Source organism: Poecile atricapillus, chromosome 1, assembly GCF_030490865.1.
Source record: "Poecile atricapillus isolate bPoeAtr1 chromosome 1, bPoeAtr1.hap1, whole genome shotgun sequence".
Lineage (NCBI taxonomy): Eukaryota > Metazoa > Chordata > Aves > Passeriformes > Paridae > Poecile > Poecile atricapillus.
In genome coordinates, this window is record NC_081249.1 from 138,069,404 (window position 1) to 138,075,945 (window position 6,542).

Sequence of the window (6,542 nt, forward strand, 5' to 3'; positions counted from 1 at the left end):
CCTGAGAGTTGGCTGCCTTTTATTCATTACTGGCATCTGAAGATACTCGGAGTACCCTTGTTATTTCCCCCTGTGAGAGCAAGTGCTGTATAATTTTGACAGTTTACATCTCCCCTATGTGTGAGTTCATCCCTTCCAGGGGGCTAATCCTGCCACAAGCACTTCTTCAGGTCTTGTGAAAGCTGTCCTAAATCCACAAGGAGTGGCATCTCAGATGTTTGAGTAGTTTGGGAGCATTTCTCCAAGTGATGAAAAGAACTGACAACTCCAGTGCTTAAGTAAGTGAACTAAAAATTGTCCTTACTTATCAACAGTTGCTTGCTGTGTGTGGCCAACACAGTGGGGCCACAAATATGGGCTTGTGTGTAGGAGACTCACTTGTATGGGACAGAGCAGTAAAGAAGAGGGATATGCAGGTAAAGGAAATAGCTGACTAGATTGATCTTCACCTGAATAATTGGTATGACAGAAGATAGAAGTCCTGATCACCAGGCTTTGCAATGAGCAAAAGGAAAGCAAACTCCTTAAACAAAAGGACAATGGCTTGAAGGGTCCTACCTACCCTGAACTCCTACCATAGCACAGAGCAGGTTTCCAGTAACTGTGACTTGCAAGAGTACTCAGAGAATTGCTATTTGAAGTGTCTCTCATTTGGCTTCACAGTTAATTCCCACTTAAGCCAAGAGCTAGTTGATAGTTCTTGTGGTATAATTATTATAGACTGTGCAGTAACAACCTCTGTTACATTGGCAAATAGACTGGAGAATCATTATTTCTGACTTGGAAACTTATGAAGACAGCTGGATTGGCTCACACACAGGAGTTTTCTGTGGTTGTTGAGTTATTTAGTTATTTTTCTTTTATTTTTACTTTTTTTTAACTTTTTTAAAACTTTTTTTCTTCCTTTATTTTTATTTTTAAACCTGAAAGAGTGAGTTTTGTTAGAATTCCTTGGGCTTCTCAAAGACAGACCAGTTGCAAGACACTTAGTCTTCAACTCAGTGCTGCAACAGGACTACCTAGAAAGTGACAGAATTTATTTATATTAAATATAAGTAAGAAACCACAGACTCTGTGCCATAAATCACCTGCCCTGCAGGCCTCTGAAACTGATTTACACGGGTCACTGGTAAGCCAGCCCTCTTTTTCACTGGAGGTTTTTAATCCTCATCACACTAAAGGCTTATTGACTAATGTATCAATGGTTCTTGGGGCATAAACTTGTTTACCCTTGTCCCCTATATATCTGTCTCATGGCTTCACTGTGACAAGTGCTAAACCTTTCTTCAGGCACCCCTCAGGCTAATGGATTGTGTATTTGCTGTGTGGTTGGATATAAGAGGTGAGAGGGTGGGAGAGGCTGTTCTGCAGGAGGGAACTGACAGGATGTGTGAAAAGTGCCTCTTAAGTGGTATATGCACTACTTCTACAAAAACCACTCTCTTCTAGTAGGTTTTTTTTTTTTTTTTTTTGTGGGAATGGGAGAGGAGTTCTGTTGTGCATTTGTAACTTAGAATCTCAGAGATTGGATGACTCTCCATTATAAGTTTGAGTGAATGCAGAGGATTTCTTGTGATTTTTCCCCATCCTGTTGCTTTTTCAGAAGGCAGTGGTGGATGGTTATTGCATGCTGAGCATTGCTGTGTTTGGTAGTGCAGATGGAGCTCCTCTGTTCAGCCTGTCACTGAATGTCATCATTCTCTCTTCTGGCTCTTAAATGTTCACCATCTCTCTTCCCTGAAAGCCCTGCAGCAGACTGAAGAGATGCTGCCCACTGGACCCATGGTCCTGGTTAAATTCAGTGGCTCATCCTCAACAGCACTGTGTTAAGGAACCTTTCCTGTCCCATCATCCAGGAGCTGCTCTGGCAGTCACACTCCCACCCCCTGGGCTGTGGGAAACCCAGAACTGAGCTGGTGAGGAAACCTTTTCTCTGACTGTGAGTGTGGGTGGGTGTGCAGGGAGCCAAGAGGGGAACCCATGGGGTCACTGGAGCCACCCACTGTGAAGAGGCTTTGTTCCCAGCAGTGACAGTCTGGAGTGGTGGCAGTGTGGCAGCCAGAGTGACTCCTGAATGGTCAGACAGGAAAGTTTCCTTAACAACTTCAGGGAAAAGGAGCTGCCACCTTCTAGCCATCCCCGTGTCAAAGAGGGTCCTGTAGTCTTTAAAAAGTCCTGTTCTTTGAAATCAAAGTAAATGCTGCAGTAAATGAGACCTGAGGGCATTTGCCGTGAGCCTCCTCCTAGTTTATGGAAATGTATGAGTTGGTGTGAACAAGACACCCACGATTTTCAGGCAAACAAACAAAAAAGCCCATTTTCAAAAGCTTATTTCTTTGGCTTTACCCAGTGCTTAATCTAATTCACTGTTTGTCTGCATAGCTGTCCTGCTTTGTCTGGGATTTACAGTGTGGAGAGAAAATTGTTCAAGATCTGGACCTCTGTCATATTTTTTCTTTTTTTTCCTGATGAATTGTTGTGGTTAGCTGATTGACTCAGGAGCTGGTGATGCCTTCAGAGGGCAGCAGCAGCCTCTCTCCTCTCCTCTGGCTCGACAGTGCTTACAAAGACTCGGCTCTATATGAAATAGGGAGTGAGGGTCTGTTCAGCAGCAGACACCGCTGTTTGTAGGGGCTGTGGAGAGACCAGCGGAGCAGAACCAGGCCTCTGAGGGTGCTTTGCAGATGTGTTCTTCCTACATTGCTTGTTTGGGATTGCTCTTATTGGGGGAGCCTCCGAGGGGCTTTTGAGAGCCTTAGAGGCAAGTAACTCTATCTGTGTGTCTTACCCTCGGAGCCTGCCCTCCATTCGGCGGGCTGTGCCTGGGACAGCTGCTGGCACCCGCTGTGTCTGCTGTGTGCTGTGCGGCCTCTGGCCTGGCTTCTACCGAGAAACCACTCTACCACTGCAGAAAATGTGTGGGACGGTGAGGAGAGCAGAAACCAGGGGCCAGGCCCTGAAAGTCTTGCAGTGAGGGGTCCAAAAGTGAACACGGGATTAGAGATGTGGCTCAAAGGAACTATGAGTAAGTACAATTCCATGGGAGAAAGGCTTAGCCATGCTTTTACCCTTTCTCATTTTGGTAAGGACGTGTGGTGGTGTTGGATGCACAGTTCTGGCTCAAAAATCTGGGGACAGTTGGACAGGACTGGGGCAATTTTTGTTAGAATTTATTTTTCTTATCTTTATAGAAATACATTATTATGTATTATACATGATCTATTTATAGTATACATTTGTATATTTTTAACATAGTACATCAATACAGTACTACATTTAATAATTTAAAACATGTCTTTTTATGTATTTGCTTTTTTGTTTTTGTATCGAATTTGTTATCTTTATAATTACTTTATTTGTCTGCGACTATTACAACTGGACTGAGACTGTACAGGAAGCAGAAACAGGCAGAGGTTAAAATACGTGTCCTTTGCATTCATTCCTTGGTTTCCACTGCTGTTCAAAAGCAGCCAAGGAACCAAGAAATCCACTGTGGCCTTTCATCACTGTCTTGGATGTTTGGTGGTCCTGACCTCCCTTTTCCCAACAATACTGACTTGCCTTTCAGGATAATTATATTTTTACCCATATAAAGTCCAAATCCCTTCCATTCCCAGATGACCCGAATGCACACTCTGTACAGATCATCAAGATGAATTTAAAATAGTCGCTGCATTTTATCTAGAAGGATGAGTACAGGCACATGCCTATCTAAAGGACTTTTGCATGAAGAAACTCAGGTTCAGGGAGTTGTTTCTAGAAGGTGAATCACACTGGAGGCACTTGCTTAGGCAAGTCTAAACTCCACACTGTGAAGTTTATCACAGCTGGGTGTGAGACTGAAACTAGGAACACTTGTATGTGTCACTTTTCCCTGGCAGTACCTTCGCTCCTTAGCACTCTGTTTCTGTTGCTGGCTTTAATAAAGCAATCGTTTTGGCCGGATATGACCTTGGCCTTTGCTAACGAAGTTAAATCGTGGAGGGAAACAAGTCCATGCAGGCAGGAATACCAGAATGAAAATACTAATGCTAACCCAAGCATACTGTTGTAGGATTTAACAGGCCAAACTCCTGGACTTTACCTGCTTTACCTGATACCTGCTGTGCAAGCACAAAGGGAGAGGAGCAGCTGCTGCTGAAGACAGAAGGGAAAACCAGCAAGTTGTTAATACAGGTCTGTAGCAGGGTCAGGGCTCTGCACATCAGGTGAGACAAGGAAAAGTTTGTGTCATTGCCTTTTCCTTTTTTTCTTTTTCCCCCCAGTGTGTTAATTATCAGCTGAGTTTCATGGAAATCAGGTTCTGTCTAAGAGGGCTAAGAAACTGAAACCTCACATTTCTGGACAGTTTATCACAGGGCATTTAGGAAGCTATCTCTCCTGCTTCTAATCAGCTGAGAGAATGGAGGAGTTTTTTTAAAAAATTGTCAGTACCCAACTGCTAAAACACTGCTCTGTTTATACCTTGTTCCCTTTCCTGTTGAGCGAGATAAGTCTCTGGACAAAAGCCACCAGAAAACACGGCCTATGAATCCATTCTGCCCCAGAGTGTCAAGTCTGGCCAAGTCAAGTCAAACCTGCTGGTACCTCAATGAGAAACTCTCAGCTGGAATCTTCAGGGCTGTGGGCAGACCAGGGCTTTTCCTGCTTCCTCAGCGGGTGCCTGGCTGCAATAACCATCCCCCCTGGCATGGCAGAGCAGCCAGCTCCTGGAGGCAACAGAGAGCAGACTATAACAAAGGAGCAGCATGAAATCGCTGAACTCAGGAACACTCGGGCTCCATGGCCGCAGAGATCAGCCAGAGCACAAACCAAAAGGAAAAGAAGGGTCATTGGTTGAGGCTGGGACTGCAGCTAATAAAGGAATTATTTTTCCTGTTGTGCAATCTCCTCACAGCAATTTCATGAAGTTTACTCTTCCATCACAGAGGAAAACCCCCAGCCAAAATGCAACTTTCAGAGCTGGGAAATGCAAGTGGTTGTTTCAGTGGAGCAAACACATGTTCAAAGAATGTGACCACCAGAGAACCAGACAGTGAAGCAGAGGCCCCAGCATTTCAGCAGAAAAATTATCTTCGTGATGCTGTAGCTCAGTCTTTATTTGCTCTGCATCCAGCATGCACTAGCAAGATAAATGATTTTTTACAGGTTTTTTGTTTGTTTTTTATTTATTTTTATTTTTTGAAATGGTAGGAATTGCAATTTTTTAGAAGAATTGAGAAGTGGTGGCAAAAGGTCCACTTGGGATTAAAACATGAGTGAGGAGGGACTCAAGATATGACCACTACTTCAGAATCTTTCTGCTTCCGTGCAGACAAGAGGAAATGAAAAAAAGAGGACAGGAGAAGCAAGGATGGCTCTGGCTGGGGGTTGGCTTTTTTTAGTGCTGTTGTGAACTGGAAAGGATTGCAGAACTAGCATGAACTCTTCACTCATTCTGAGCCCTGACAAGCTTAAAATGACTTAAGCATGTATCTGCCTGTGTGCTCAGAGACATATTTATCAAGGTGGTTAGGTTTAATTGTAAAAATTTAAAACTAGTAAAGGAAAAAGACCTGAAGGCCAGAGCTCCTGACATTGAGTACTTCAAGGTCACTAAGACTGTCAGGTCCTTTGAGGGTGGTGATGGCATAAAGGTTGAAGCAGTCCAGGGTGGTCAAGCTCTCCCTTCCAGATGGAGTGGACAAAGGCTCAGTGATGAGGGTGAGACCAGTGCCAGAGAAGTGTTTCCTTTGGTAAGTTTTTGTGCTAACATAAAAATTTCCTATTTGAGTGGTATGAGATTTTTGGTTTTAGTTTGTTTTTTTTTTTTTTTTTAAGCCAAGATGAGTAACAGGCAGAATTCATAATTCATCATCCCTCTTACTCATTTCATCCAGACAGGTCTGGCATTCCCTCCTCACCATATCTGGTCCATTAACTTCCCCTTGTGTTCCCTTGTATTTGCTGCATATGCCAATACCACACTCAACCCTTTTCAGGGCTAATTCAGGAAGCTTTGTTGACTTCAGTAAATGCTGTCTTGGAACAGGCTAAATAGTCACAGCTCCTAAATGAGAGACAGCACAGAAGAGCTGAAGTTTAGCAGTGTAGTAAGGAATGGCACAGGGAGTTTCTCTTTCCAGCCAGAACAGCTGGAGTGTTGGGCTCTTGCTTTTTGGGGATGAGGAAGGTAGCAAAGCAACTGGTTTGGCACTAGTTAAGGATTTTAGCTAAAACAAATGCGTTCTGCTTGTGAAGTCTCTGCAATGAACTGGTATTTGTTCAGGAAAATATCCAGTCAGAGTATCCTGGTCCATATCTAGTTCAGCCACCTTTTTTCAGAAATGTACAGGTACATGGATGGATGTATGTATGTACATTTGTATTTACACAGGTGTGAACATGCTCCTGCATTGCTGTTCTTCTGCTTCTGCATGTGGATTTTCCATTCTTGGGACAGCTGCAAATACTAGCTTTTCCTGCTTAAAAAAAGTTCATTATTAATCCATCTTATCAAAAGAAGATTTTAGTGCACTTAAATTATGGAACACTAAAAATGG